General features: G+C 36.6%; 1 long non-coding RNA gene across 1 annotated transcript in view; it reads left to right on the forward strand.

The window, feature by feature from the left end:
• Positions 1–1,088: 1,088 nt before the first annotated feature.
• Positions 1,089–16,489, forward strand: part of LOC138708639 (uncharacterized) — a 1,278,266-nt gene continuing 1,262,865 nt past the window's right edge. Inside the window, exon 1 of the long non-coding RNA XR_011334745.1 lies at positions 1,089–1,643. This is a non-coding gene — a long non-coding RNA (uncharacterized lncRNA). The remainder of the gene's footprint in view (positions 1,644–16,489) is intronic.

Genomic DNA, 16,489 nt, shown 5'->3' on the forward strand with positions numbered 1-16,489 from the left:
TCCTTGTCCCATATTATTATTGCAATTATTATATTTTAGCCATTAACAGTTTCATTATAACCAATAACGAACATTTCACAAGCATCAATGTGAAATACGCAACGAGCTAGCACTCGATAGAAATACGACACAGTCAAAAGTCGACCATGGACAGTCTATTGTTTCTAGTTGCTAACCGCTTGGAGCGCTTTATCACGAGATTTGCAAAAAAACACCTCAAGCTTCGCGACTGTACATGGTAGACTGTGATAGTACACTGAGATGACGACTCCTGTTATAGACAATTCATATATTATCCCCTCACTTTCACTCAATAACAGTTGGTGGATGAATAAATTATTGATAAATGAATAGATATTTGATACATAAATAACGGATGAACAGGTTGGGTGATAATTAATTAGAAGATAGACAATTTTTGTTAGTAAAATAAATATATTTATCATTACTCTTAAATTATGTATTTATTTGTAACATATGGTAGGCTTGGAATCTGCCCAATCGTTCGCTGTACCACAGAGGAATTCTGGTTCGCATCTTTTAATTAGCTTTCTGTAGTTACACGCAGTTCCGTGCTGGCAGCATAGTTGTCACATTCCTCGGTTTACCTTTGGACGTTCTGTGTACCCGACATCTCCACTTTGCCTACGAGTTCAAAGTTTATCCTCGGGGGGTTGGCCGTCCTTAAATCCAGCCTTAACATAATTGCTTATTAAGGTAATCTGAAAAGCCGTGCCCTAAATAGAGGTACATAATCCAAAACAGTCATTTTCCTCTAACCCCCAACGGAAGATGGAATTTACTTTCAAATCTTTTCTCTTCTACACCAAAAACTCCTTTTCTTTCCTTGCTTCCTTCTTTTTTATCTCAGGATGTATATAAGGTAGACAATGTAGCTTTTTATATAAAGTTTTTCCCCCAAAAAAGGAATAAAAAGTACTAGGGAGAGTTGTTTCTTTTTCTTCCTCCTCTTATATAGATCCTTTTACCTTCTGTGGCTCCGGTCGTTTCCGCCACTTCTCGGCAATGTTCGGGTCGAGGCGCGCTACGTCTCGATATCAGAGTTCAGTCGCATGTTGTGCGCTGAACCACCCGGTTTGGCGTCGTATTTGTCCCGCCAGACAGCTATACCCTTGTCTATGTAGACATTAAAGCTACCAATTTTTTTAGCTCTGTATAATTGCTATAGATACAATCGCCGTTCAAATTTTTTTCCGTATATGAAACGTTATTTATGTCGTAATATCGGTGTATTGTCGTAAAAAAAAAATATCGCTTCGTGTTTATCTCTATAGTTTTAAAAAATTACAGAAGAATAACTAGTGATATTCAATTGTCGTTTATTCGTAGTGTATTTCTAAAGTTTTAAACTGTAAAGTGTAGAATTTTTTAGGTTAATTCAATATTGTGCGTGTGGATCCGTGTGCGCGTTTGATTTAAATTTGTTTTTTGATGTTGTATAAACTTAGGAAGTGTTTTTTGTGCGTTTGATGCAAGTTTAATGCCATCTCTGTTAGATATAAGAAACTGAGGGAAAGTACATTTCATTCGGACATTCGTTTTTTTCTCTTACTTCTGGAGTTGACATCATTATCTCAACTAATTTTCCGACGGCTATCTTCTGCCAGAACCGCGAGAATAAGGTAAAATGACTCAACAAGCTTTACTCTTTGTTTTTTTTTTTATATCTTGTTCCTTTTCAGCTTTCCGTAAGTTTCCTAACCCTGTCAAACTTTTAGATTAGTTCCGTAGTAGCTTTCTGAAGTGGTGTAGAAACAGAATTGCAGCGAGGAGAGCTTATAATTTAAACATTGACATCGACCGATGGGAGGCCGTCAAAATGGCCTAGACTTCACGTCAAGGGAAAGGGATGGAATTTTCATCTACGTTCTCCTTCTCTTTCTTCCTATTTTTCTTTTTTTTGTATCGAGCATTGTTTCTTTTAGTGTTATGGAATATGACATATCCACTTAACTAATGGCAGTACATATTCAATTTGAAGATTCTTCTATATTATATGCTAGTGGAAAAACTGCTTCACTCAGTATATAGCCAATTCATAAAACTCAATAATAATAATAATAATAATAATAATAATAATAATAATAATAATAATTCTTTATTTATACTGGCACAGTTAAGGCCATAGGGCCTTCTCTTACAATCTACCAGGTCACAAAGTATACAAAATTAATTTAATATTAATTTAACAAAACATTAAAGAACAGAATACTAACATATTACAATAATAATAATAATAATAATAATAACATAATAAAAGCGACACTAAACAACATAAAATAATACCACAATGGAAAAAAAGGAAGTAAAATACATTGGAATATAGTGAAAGCAATTCATTTAGTACAAATGGTTAATATGGAAAAACGTAACGAAAAATATATCAAAATGGAATGTAATAAAATATTAGTAAAAAAGAAAAGAAATAAGAAAATTAAATAAAATTCACGATAAAAAGGCTATGATAATAAATTCATCGGCTGATAAAGAGAACAAAAAGGGGAAAGGAAGGAAAAAGAAATATATAGCCTATATTTTTACAAAACTATGGCAGAGAAAAGGGCTTGTAACTGAAAGGAATCTAATTCAAAAAGTGCAACTTCTCTGATGGATGAGATATATTAAATTTCGTCAAATGGCGGTACTGAAAACAAACTACCAAGTCAAAGAGCTTGGTACCCGCCCAAGAAATGAATCCTAAACAGAAGGACAGGTGGTGAACAGAAGAAATTTTCAACCTAACACTGACTTTTAACATACCTTTTGCTTTCAATTCAGTGTTTTTCTTTAATTCAAACTATATAAATAATTAGAATTCATTCTTAGCAAACAATATGTGGGCATAACTCAATTATGAACGAAATGGTCTTCAGGGGGTTATGAATCTAGAGAATTCAAATCATTACCTTCAGCCCTATTCATAGACTCATTTAAAATTGTTAGTTGTTCCGGGCGGAATATTCCTCCACGAAAATAATCACTCTACAGTTTCATGAAAGAAAAGTATTGCAAGTAAATTTTATTCCTTCATTTGTGACTCAAGTCGCAGCAAATTTTCCAGCCCACTTGGGTTCATTTACGAGCTAAGAAAGTAATTTACTTCCCCTCATTCAAGGCAAGGAATGTTTTTCCTTATATAGCTTATGTCTTGAGCAATATTCGTGCATTATGCTGGCCATAGAACATAAGCCACCGGCGTGGCTCAGTCGGTTAAGGCGCTTGTCTGCCGGTCTGAAGTTGCTCTCGGACGCGGGTTCCATCCCCGCTTGGGCTGATTATATGGTTGGGTTTTTTCCGAGGTTTTCCCCATCCGTAAGGTGAATTCCAGGTAATCTATGGCGAATCCTCGGCCTCATCTCGCCACATGCCATCTCGCTATCACCAATCTCATCGACGCTAAATAACCTTGTAGTGTCCACACCTGTGGAGTAACGGTCAGCGCGTCTGGTCGCGAAACGAGGTAGCCCGGGTTCGAATCCCGGTCGGGACAAGTTGCCTGGGTGAGGTTCTTTCCGGGATTTTCCCTCAACCCAATACGAGCAAATGCTGGGTAACTTTCGGTGCTGGACCCCGGACTCATTTCACCGGCATTATCACCTTCATTTCATTCAGACGCTAAATAACCGAGATGTTGATACAGCGTCGTAAAATAACCCAATAAAATAAAAAAGCCTCGTAGTTGACAGCGTCGTTAAATAACCAACTAAAGAAACCATAGAACAGTAAAGATGTTGTATACTTGTGGGTATGTAGTGCTTGAAATCCTAGCAATGTGAATAGAGAACTGACTAGAAGTCCAAATAAAGGGTTTTCGAAAAAGAACTCCGGATTTGATAATATTACTAAATTCAACAAAACTGATAACAGTTCCTCCAACTCAACAAGACAATTACGCTATGTCCCAATAAAGTTTTGTCATTTAGTTGGCGACACTATTAAGTTCCATTATCTGTCTTTGTTGCATTTATTCACACTATTAAATCCGCCGTTCTTCTCGGGACACTCTTTATTCGGGGATACATAATAATAACAATATATGTTTAACATTTTATATAATATACGATAATATTTTTTGATGAAGCTTGGATATCTCCCCATACTACACACGGTAGAGGAAATGTACTTAAGTCATTGAAACCTTGTCACATTCCTCGGTCTAACGTCACTTAGCTATCTTCTCAACTAACCCAATAACCTTGTCACATACCTCGGCTCATTTCCATTGGCTATCCCCTCTTTTTACCCTTCTAACCCACGAAACTCAAATCAGACGTCAGTCTCGTGTGTGGTGTGGAGAGATATCGAAGTTTGGCCGAACGTTTTCTTTTATAGTTTCTTTGGTAGTTATGATCTACATTTAAAGTGGCGCATGCGTTAAAATGCCAGTAACTCTGAAGTGAAAGAGTTTCTCTGAATATTTTTGTTTCTTACCATGACTATTACTACTTAATTGATGGGCAGGAAGACCTTGTACAGCAGTGGCAAAAAAAACCGGACCGACCCTTGTAGCTGATTTCAGAGCCTTGTTCACTCCAGAGCCACGATAGACTGGTAACTAAGGGCGCTAGCCCCGCTACGAGCGTCCTAAACTAGCCCCGACTTTGCCAGAGGAGGGACGAATTATTCATATCGCTAACATTGGTTTATGAATATGAAAAACGTTAGTTTCGCTAATCATCCACCGGAAGCCCGCGCAAAAAATGTCTATGAATACGGCCCTAAGACTTTCGTGGTTCGAATCCTGCCTTTGAAGGAATTTTTTTTTATTCAAACTTATTCCCAATACTTTTCAATTGCTGGTAAAATTCATGTTTTTTAAATAATAAGTTAATTAAGTAGTAAAATATCGCTGCAATCGAAAAGTATTGGGAATAAATTTGAATAAGGAACAAAAAGAAAATTACTTCCCTGGCAGGATTCGAACCACGAAAGTCTTAGTTACCAGTCTATCGTACTCTGGAGTGAACCAGGCTCTCAAATCAGCTACAAGGGTCGGTCCGTTTTTTTTTTTTTTTTTTTTCCACTACTGTACGCATTATGAATGTTTAATGTTCCGAATACTCAAAATAACAATGAGTAAACTGGGAATAGTTCTATTCTTTTGAGAGTAAGTGATTGCTAATATACTTCTAAGTATTCTGGCTTAACTAGCGCAGCGTTAGTTCCTCGTACTCCGCTTATACAGCTTCAGTTATTTAGAGCTCCTCAGTCATACCAACATAACTTTGATGACGCTACGAAAGTTTCACGCTAGTGTACACACGCTTTGACTTGCATATACGGATCTGTCACAGGTAAGTTTTGGTGATTTTAGATTCGTAGCATACAGGAATCTGTGCAGGATTTTCAGGCGCTTGGGCAAAACCTGGTGATTTTTTGTGGTGTTGTCAGCATTGGCCTGTTATAAAGTAGTGAAATGGTGGATTTTTACTTCCTAAACCATCAGAACTAACTGTGCGCTAGTTTAAAGAGTATTTTCTCATGCACATAATGAAACCGTAATTATTGATTTCTCTGTTGCAATTGAAACGATAAACGTGACTTCAGATTGCGATCACAGTTTAAAACAGTAAATGATGTTGTCTGCGTGTTTATTGCTGTCTTTGTTTAGAATGTGTGTTTGTTCTATGATGTGTATGAAAATGTCGGCTAGGATGCTGGAGATGAGTGATCCCATAGGTAGGCCTTCAACATATAACATACATTATATGCATATATAATAATTTGAACTGGTAATGGAAATTACGGAAAAACGGCTGAACGCATTTTAATAAATGACCCCTCATTTTGAAGCTTGGAACCCAATGTTTTTCAGAAAAATAGTAATTTTCAGTGAAATGTCAATTTTTCAATATAATTTTCCTACTTTCTAAAATCCATCTGTCGTCACTAAATGCATTTCAAAATAAAACAAAACACATACTACAGTAAACAATATTACACGAAGGCCATGATCTGCAAGAATGCTGACATATTTAGAGCTCAAATTAAATTGGTTATTAAAAACTTCAAGACTTACCAAAAATAATTTACGGGCCTGATCTGTGGTGTGTAATTTTCTGAGTACAGCTGTATATTGGATATTAAAAGCTACGAATCTTGAGGTGGTTTGATAACATTATTACCATTAGAAATAAAATATTATTATAGTTAAGAGCCATGATGTGACTATTTTTAATTAATTATACATATTAATGCTATATCGATGATATGAAAGTAAAACAATTTTTGGGTTATATAAGTAGATGTAGAGAATATCTTAAATTAGATCTTGATTTCTATAGTTTACTGAGTGGCGGCTATCTTGTACAGTATATGTTACTGAAAACTATGAAACTTACGTAGCATAATACTGTTATTAAAAATCAAATATTTTTATAGTTAAGTTATTAATCAAGTGGGGTTGGGTATTTTTCATATATTTAATGACGGTGTAGTGTAGGTATTTCTATGCGTGATTCTCTTCAGTATTGGCTTGAGAGAGCGCAAAAATTAAAATTCCTAAGGAAAGACCAAAAGGTATTACTTGCTGATAAAATAAGATTTTGTACCTTCCCGATAATTTCAGCAAGATCTCTTAGCAGGATAAAATGATTTTACCCTCATTTCAAGGTAGTATACGAAACATGCAGTAGCTGTACCTACATGCTATGTCTATTGTTCGAAAGCATAGCAAACCTGATTTTTTTTTTTTTTTTTTTTTAATTTTCACCTACAATCCGCATTGACCTGAAATAGCTATTGCTTTACTCTTACATAAAAACCGACTGATCGTCCTGACATTGTTACCTGCGTTTTCGCGTTCAAACTAAAAATCTGAAGGTGTATAGTTTCAAAAAAAAGTATTTGGCATAAAAAAAACCATTCAGAGGGAGTATGTTTCATTATTATGGAATCAAATAACTTTCAGGATGTCTGATATTCTTCATTGATAATAAATCTGAAAAATGTTTATTTGAACGTCTAATGAACTTAGTTTGCAGCATTTGCTGCACTAGCCACTAGTTATATATTTAATGTCTTTGTCCACTGCATAAATTCCGCAGTTATATGTTCTTGGTGTTTGATTTAGATATGGAAAATCTACACAGTAAATCGGCAAGAATCCAGACCTCCGTCTAAAACATAACTTCCATTGAAAACAGAAATCCATATCCTAAATGGATTTCTCCTCTTGAATATTGGTATTAGGAAGCGTTAAAATTGCGCCGTAGATATCGAGTACACCATGGCCATTGTTTCTGTATGAAATAACGTCACACCCGCCCAAGTTAAACATTACATATTTGAGTTTGTAATATTACTTTAATCCTCTTGACCTAGTAAAATTGGAAATCACAATTTTCATTGAGATATATTCTTAAATTTTTTTAAATGTGTAGTAGGCTATATTATGCCTTGCCACAGAAGTATGCACACGAAAATCAATTTCACTCAATCAGTCCAGAGGAAATTATGAGCGATCTATGCTTTGAAGTGTGAATATTGACTAGTGGTATGGCAGCGAAATATTAAACTTTTCAAGTTATTGATTTTGCCGCGTACAAATCATGAATGCGAGATGCAGAAAGGCAGAAGAGCCAGCTTATTGAAATGCGATAGTACAAAGGGTATTGGTCAACGTCATGCTTGTGTCGTTGCTATATACAAAATATAAGATAAGAAAGATTCAATCTTAATATTGCAATCATATAATAGACAAATTTATAATCTAGTGAATAACTTAACATAGTTCTCCGCTTCGGACCAAGAAGTAACGCATTCTGTAACAAATGCAATGAAATCGGGTTCAATTACGGTAAATCTCCTTGTTAATATTATTATAATATTGTTATTAAACAGTATTATCCTACAAGAGAGGGAAAAGTTTCACTTTCTGTACCTCTCACATGATGACGTAAAGAAGGCATTAAAGTGTATTTCAACCAAAGCAGAAGGATCAGATCGGATTGGAATAAAACTGCTCCAGAAAATCATTGACGTAATACTACCAACCTTGACCCACATTTTTAACGCCTCATTCATAACCTCTACATATCCTCGACTTTAGAAACAAGCCCTCATTAGATCTATCCGAAAAATAAAATTCCTGAATCCCCAAACGACTATACACCAATTAACATCTTGCCAGCTCTGTCAAAAGCACTGGAGCGCGTAGTACATCCTAAGCAACTGACAGACTACCTCAATGAGCATTGCCGCCTATTTGATGATTACAAGTCTGCTTTCCGAACAGGACATAATACTACTACTGCCCTTTTAAAAGTGATTGAAGACACTCGAGAAGCCAGTGACAGAGGAGAACTAACTCTACTGACATTACTAGACTTCAGCAAAGCTTTCGACACAGTTGACACGGATCTCCATTCATGTAAACTAAAAAACTACAATCTTTCTAACAGTTCCTTTGTTTGGTTCGATTCCTACTTTCGCGAACGCCAACAATGTGTATCAGCCGGTGGTCATTCCTCCAATTGGCTTACCGTCAAGGCCGGAATTCCTCAGGGCTCGGTTCTTGGACCATTACTTTTTACGCTTTACATAAACAACGTAACAAAGATCTTAAAATATTCTAAACACCATCTATACGCTGACGACTTACAACTTTACATTCATTCCCGAACTTGTACAATCAATGCTCCTGTGATCGAAATTAATGAAGATCTCGCATCTGTAGCTCAATGGGCGCAAAAATTTGGACTCAGACTAAATCCAGACAAATCACAAGTTATAATAATGGGCCACCAACGAGCATTAAACAAAATAGATCTAGCCACTATCAAATACAAAAATAAATAATACCACAATTACATATAGTAAGACAGTAAAAAATTTAGGGGTATATTTAGATTTAAATTTAAATTTTCAAAGTCAAGTGATCTACATATATAAGAAAACTTTTTCCATAATTCAATCCCTCATTCACTTAACCAACGTTTTACCTCTCAGCCTGATGCAAACTTCAGTGATGCTCCACTTCGATTATTGCGATTCTCTATTCACGAATCTAAATACTGATCTTGCCCATAGACTACAGCGTGTTCACAATATCTGCGTTCGTTTCGTTTGTAACATTAGAAAATTCGATCATTCGTTTTGTTTACCTTTCACTACTTCGAACCCGGAACATGTATATTCTCTCTATTCCTCTGCACAGAACATTCGTCTACTCATCATCTTTCAGCATATCTATTCCACGCTTCTGGAACTCTCTCCCTGACCATGTCAGAGACTGTTGGACAATATCAAAATTCAGATTTAAATTAAAAAATCGCATTCTAGTTCAGGGAATTGCTTGTTGAACACCTGTCAGGTTGCGTTACTTCGGCTTAACCCATGACATATAGTAAATATTGTAACTATGCTGTTGAAAAATTGACAATTAATATGTAATGTATTTATTATTATTATTATTATTATTATTATTATTATTATTATTATTATTACTATTATCAGTTATCAGTTATCACTATCATCATTGTTATCTCTGTTTTTGCTTATTTTTTTCTTGTATTAGCTCGATGAGAGCTCTATAGTGTTCTTTTGACTCTGTTGACCCTCTATAGGGCTTTAATTTAATTTGCATTATTTTCATCAGCGTCTGTATTTCTTTTTTCTATTTATATGTGCTATCTGGTAGTATGGAAGAGAAGGCCTTATGGCCTTAATCCTGCGAGATTAAATAAATAATAAATAAATAATTTATTATTGTTATTATTAATTTATTATTAATTGCATTTATTATTAAATTTCATTATTGAGTGTAATTAGTTACCACTTCCACCGGATATTTACCCATTTACAGTGAATGTATACATACACATGAGATAATCTTCATAATTCTGATAATGATTGCATAAACATACGAGATGTATAAGTTACGGATTGAAACACGGTATTTTATTTTAGTATTAATGTTTTGTGAATTACACGAACTACAGAACTATCACTGATAATGGAAAGGCGATAACCTGTTCAACTCTCTTCCCTAATTTATATAATGTAGTCCACACCTATGGAGTAACGGTTAGCGCGTCTGGCCGCGAAACCAAATGGCCCGGGTTCGGTTCCCGGTCGGAGCAAGTTACCTGTTTGAGGTTTTTCCGCGGTTTTCCCTCAACACAATATGGGCAAATGCTGGGGACCTTTCGGTGCTGGACCCCGGACTTATTTCACCGGCATTATCACCTTCATCTCATTCAGACGCTAAATAACCTAAAATGCTGATAAAGCGTCGTAACTAAAAATAAAAATATATAGTGTATTGTAAGGAATTACAATTCTTTGGCTCTGAAATGTAATCGGCATAATTTTACACTTAGAAAGACTGCCGTTCAAAAAAGAATAACTCTCCACATCCAAAAACCGCATACCTGTTATGTCTGTGAAAGGCCACGATTTTCAATACAAACGAGTTGAGAGAAACGACTAATGTCATGACACAATATCGAAAATTTAGCTTGTCAGTACCATTAGAGATTGGAGAAAAAATAGGGAAGATTAATCTTAAAAAAATCAGAGCAAAAACTTTTAATGGAATTTCTTTACGAAACTTTAGATTGTGTCAACTCGTAACGAAGTTGTGAATGAAACAGAATTATGTTCTAGTGACACGTTTATAGGGCTAAGGGAACAAAATTAAAGTAGCTTAAAACTTAAACAATGTCGATTTTATAATATTTTCTTAAAAGAGTGTTGTTAATTACTTAATAACTACTTCAATTTGATGGATATATCTTTCACACCAGCTGTGGTTGGAACAGTGCTTAAGCTTTGTTGGCTCACTTATATCTCACCAAATAGGCCCACAGTCTTGTAATGAAAAGGGATTGCTTCGACTCGAGGATAGGCCTAAGTCCACCTCTATTAGATTTTGCAGCGAACAAAAATTGCTATAGAATAGATGTTTTCATTGTTTCGTTATTGTCTAGATCATATATACCAAGATTGCTCTGCGTTATAGGCTTTTACGGTAACAATTTTGTCAGGTTTACTATGCTGCCATCTAGTAGCTACATAAGGAGTCATTCCCATTTGAATTGCATTAGCAACTGTACTGCCATCTCGTGTTCGTTTACGCCGGACGGGTGGCGATCCTGGCGGTTCTTCTCTTCAAAGTGCAACCGATTTTAACATAGGAATGAGCAATCTGTGTGATCTGGGGTTATTGCTTCATCATCTTTCTTTAATCGTTCATCGTCTGTCAACGCACATTGTATTCAGTATGAATATTAACTGTCAGACGCTAGACTTCAGGTTTGTTCTGATTACGTAAAAAAAACCGCTGCTTTTCACACCTTATGCTTTAGTGTTGTAAGAAAATGTCAGTTTCTTTCCTAGTGCATTTAGTTTTCTTCATTTTTACTTTTATCGGTAATATTAATTTGAATTACATTTCCATACATCATTTTGAATGATTTATTTTATAGACTTCTATGCATTAACATGTTTAGGAAATGTGGATATTGAACAAAGATCAGTATATTTCAACATAATATAGAAGCAGTCAAAATAAATTGAAGAATAACATAAGAAAAAAAAACGTAATTACATTTCTATTGATTGAACAAATTGTCTCCCAGCCGGAAAGTTCCTGGTTTGTCTATTCGTGTGGTGGATTGCTCCTATACACGGGTTATGCATACAGTGCAGTATCGGTGATTCGCCAAACCTCGAACTGTTTCTGTAAAATATGTAATATACAGGGTGTAACCAATATATATGTTAAAACTTCAGGAAAACATTCCTAACATGTACTTACAGTACTTACTTACTGGCTTTCACGAAACACGGAGGTTCATTGCCGCCCTCACATAAGCCCGCCATTGGTCCCTATCCTGAGCAAGATTAGTCCAGTCTCTACCATCATATCCCACCTCCCTCAAATCCATTTTAATATTCTCTTCCCATCTATGTCTCGGCCTCCCCAAAGGTCTTTTTCCCTCCGGCCTCCCAAATAACAGTCTATATGCATTTATGGATTCGCCCATACGTGCTACATGCCCTGCCCATCTCAAACGTCTGGATTTAGTGTTCCTAATTATGTCAGGTGAAGAATACAATGCGTGCAGTTCTATGTTGTGTAACTTCCTCCATTCTCCCGTAACTTCATCCCTTTTAGCCCCAAATATTACATTTTTATAGATTGAGCAAATTGTCTCCCAGCCGGAAAATTGCTGGGATGCCTACTCGTATGGTAGATCAGATCGCTCCTACACACTGGTTACGCATACAGTGCAGTATCGGCGATTCGGCAAACAACGAACTGTTTCTGTAAAATATTATATAATATACTACAGGGTGTAACCAATATGTATGTTAAAACTTCAGGGAAACATTCCTCACATGTAGAGGGTGAAAATATGTTACACCAGCATGGGTGACGAAACACTTTATTTTCTTGTTACAGATCTTTTTCTTCAACTCTGTTTACATTATATCAGCGGTCACCAGCACAGTGCACCCTCTAGCTAGTGTCTCTTACCCGCGGATATGATATTGCACTAGCGTGCATCCGTGGTTGCTGGCTGGTATGCTGTCTCCCTATCCCTCCTGCGCGACGGAGCATATTTCTTTGCACTCCTTGCACTTTACTCATTTCAGCGAGTGCTGACGACCATTACATTATATGATGCCCAAGCTACTTAGTGTGGAATGTCGTTATGGCTAACGTATATCAACCAACTCAGACCAGAGCATTCTGATTACATGTTCTTTACTAATAGAGTGTACTTGACTGTTCGTCATTCACCCATATGAAGCATGTTGTATAGACCAATTTACCGACAGAGTCGTTGCTCAAGATGCGCCAACGGAAGCTGGTCTATGCTGCACCCAAATTGAGATGAGATGATGTCGAAGTTGTGTTGGGATGCCACAGGGAAACCGAAGCTCCGGTAGAAAACTCCTTTGTTACCTGGGCTTGGGCAACAAAAATTATAATTCGGGCGTACAACGGGGATAGCACCCGAATCCACAGGATAAGTCCAGCATTCTAGCCGCTTGATCACTGTGGCGGCTCGTCTGATTACATGTAGATATTCTTGTTTACCTCTAGTTAAAATGGGGAGGGGGTGGAGTTGATGTACTGTACATTCAATTTCTGTGTTTTTTCCACAGTTCTGGCATTCGATATAATAATGTATGGTAGGATGTAATGTATCCTATAGCTATGATGGCATTCTACGCAGAAATAGAATATCTTGTACATAATTTATTGTGTAAACAGAGTTTAGAAAAAGATCTCTAACAAGGCAATAAAGCTTTTTCTAGACTCATGTTAATATTATGACACATTTTTTTGTCTACGTGCGAAGAAAGTTTCCCCAAAGTTTTGATATCTCTTTTTGTTACACACTATAGCATTTAAAACGTGGTTTATTATCCCAAGTTAAGAGACAATGCTCTGAAACTCTCCGCTTCTTTTTTCCAAAAAGTGTTTTTCACGTGCTGCAGTTTATTTGAGAAATAGAGGTGTTATTTTGCCAGATGTTCTTTTTCTGTTCTTCCGTGCAATATGAAGAATTTTTGTACACTCTATCTTTTGAAGTCCCTCGGAGATAAAAATTACTAAATATTAAGTCCAGCGATCAAAGGCTTGTGCAGTTACCGATACTGCGGTAGAATGCGGCCGCCGATAAAATTGGCTTTTCCGGCCGGGAAATGATTTGCTCACCCAGTATGAGAAGCTTTCCTTGCCCGTGCTGATATTTGCAACAGAGTTTAACAATGAACAGAGAATTGAGAGCTGGAATATTGGGCTGGTTTACAGAAATTACATAGTAACGTTTGAAAATATTTCAAAATGTTGAATTCTAGTGAAAAACAATGATGACCAATAGAGACCGGCAAATCAGACAAGACTCACGCCCGTACCTTCTTGGGTTCCGGTGACGCTACAAAGCAAGTCAAATTTAGCCTAAACCCATTGAGCCCGAGTTCTATAGGTTCAGTCCAGGCGGGACCCAATGAAGCCTGCCTGTTTGCTCGTATTATAAGGTAGAGTGACTTGCATTCACGGAAGCCAGTCTGCGCTGGTTAAGATGAAACAGTACTAGTTTGAAACCTAAGTTCGTTGGCTATTTAGTCACTTCAAAAAATCTTTATCTTATGGTCCAACACGGCAGATATTTCTTGATTAAAGAAACACAGTTTTACGATTTATTGCGCTACAGAATTCATAAAGTAATAAGACAATATTATACATTTCACATTCCTACAAAGTGCATCTGACTCAAAAAAATAGTAACATTTCGTAACTTGTGACTAGTTGAGAAGAGAAGAGAAGAGAAGAGAAGAGAAGAGAAGAGAAGAGAAGAGAAGAGAAGAGAAGAGAAGAGAAGAAGAGAAGAGAAGAGAAGAGAAGAGAAGAGAAGAGAAGAGAAGAGAAGAGAAGAGAAGAGAAGAGAAGAGAAGAGAAGAGAAGAGAAGAGAGAGAAGAGAAGAGAAGAGAAGAGAAGAGAAGAGAAGAGAAGAGAAGAGAAGAGAAGAGAAGAGAAGAGAAGAGAAGAGAAGAGAAGAGAAGAGAGAGAGAAGAGAAGAGATTTTAGAAAAATATTTCATTTTAACTTTTTCCTCAACAATTAAAAACCTCATGAATACCTGTAAAATATATAAAAGTTTTTCGTTCTTCAGAATATTGATTTGCTATTTAACTTCTGAGGGACAGATTTATTTTTATTTATGAAGCTGAAAGTTTGAATGGTTTACATTAAATTTATATTACTACGATGAAAAGGAAAGTGAAAGTAATATATAACTGTTGGCATTTAATGGATATTATGTTGACGAGAAATAGTTTTCTTTGTCTTTATTAACGCTGCGTTTCAGAAGACAACAAATTAAGTTTCCAGTAGTTTGTCTATATCTATAGGCTTCTTGTCAGGTTTGAATGACTTGGTTCATATTTATCATGCAACTGAAAGCAGCTCAGTCTGGCGCAGGTCGGCGGAAAACAACAGTCCTTTCGGGTCACTCGTAGGACTGTTTGGGAGTCACGTGCAACCACACTGCCTGCCTGCTTAAGTGAGGGAAGGTTGCAGGCGGGCGAACGATACGAAGCGTAAGCCTGCTCACGGACGTAAACAGTCATGGTTAAGCCTGATCGACAGTTTACCCGTCTCTGATAATCAAGTATAGACATCGAAAAATCAATAATTGGGATATGAGGAAACATTACAATGTGAAAGGATTATCAAATAGTACCTATAGAACAAAAACTAGTGCGAAGAGACCAATACAGGTGAAACATTATAACTCAAGAGAAACGAAACTGTCTGATGAAGTTATATGATAACGATGGTGGTGGTTGTTGTTTTGATATCTTACAAGTGTCATTTTATCAGCTTCGATTCTTTCTTTTATTTTTTAGTGTTCCTTTTTCTGGATCTTGCAGCAACATCTTAATAATTTTAATTAGATTTTCAGCAAGTGTAAGTTTATTTTGTTTCTATTTTGCTAATTACACATTGAAGTGTATTATTAGTCCATCTGTGTGGAATCGTAACTTACTACTAGAATTCTTTGAAACGTTATAGTTTTCGTTCTTCATCTTCTTCTTCATCTCATCCTGCCTAAGGTTTTTTCCGTGGTTTTCCTAAGGCGCTAAGACAAATGTCGGGATGAGCCCTAAAAGAAATGGGCCACGGACCTGCACTCATATCCCCATGAACCTCCCTAATTAACTCTAAATTAATTAACAATTACATCTCTCCCCCCTCTTCGCAATTGAGCCATCATATAGCCAAATGGCTGGTCTCGGAATTGAGACAAATCAACAAGGCTCATGACAACAATCACCTCCTACATAATAGCCAAATTGGCTAGTCTCTTATATGAGACAACTCATCCTGCCTAAGGTATTCCGTGGTTTTCCTCAGACGTAAGACAAATGTCGGGATGAGCCCTATAAGAAATGGGCCACGGACCTGTATTCCCTTCCCCATATATATTCACCTTTATTATAAAGAACGTATGCCCTAGTTCAGAACATATATAAATTGTCTATTAAATATAGGAGGTCACTCAATTAGTCGCAATTGAAAGGACAGGGAGCTCTCAAATTGCAGATTTAGATTTCACGGCGCTTTTTCCGACGGCCTTCACATGCTTTGTCATCGAACAACAGATGACAGCGTCTTGCCATCCTAACGGCAAACACAAGCCAGCTCTTCCTCTTCCCGTTCCGTGATCACTTGATCAAATCTCAGTCCCCCTCGCGTATGTGGTACCTAAGAGGTTACGTCCAATTTCGGCTTCCCCTTCAAAATTTTCTAGAGTTCCTTCAGTGGAGCAGCGTAACCCGGAGTGAGACTAGTGGCCAACAGGCTTGGAGCTCACATGTTTAGTTTTGTACAGCCCCCAACCCCTTGCAAGGACGCGTTTTGTGTACCTTTTAAAATTTTTCCTCCCAATTCTCTTTCGATTTTTCGATTTCGATTCTTCTTCTTATTCATCTTATAATTTTACT

The sequence above is a fragment of the Periplaneta americana genome, chromosome 11 (assembly GCF_040183065.1).
Source record: "Periplaneta americana isolate PAMFEO1 chromosome 11, P.americana_PAMFEO1_priV1, whole genome shotgun sequence".
NCBI lineage: Eukaryota > Metazoa > Arthropoda > Insecta > Blattodea > Blattidae > Periplaneta > Periplaneta americana.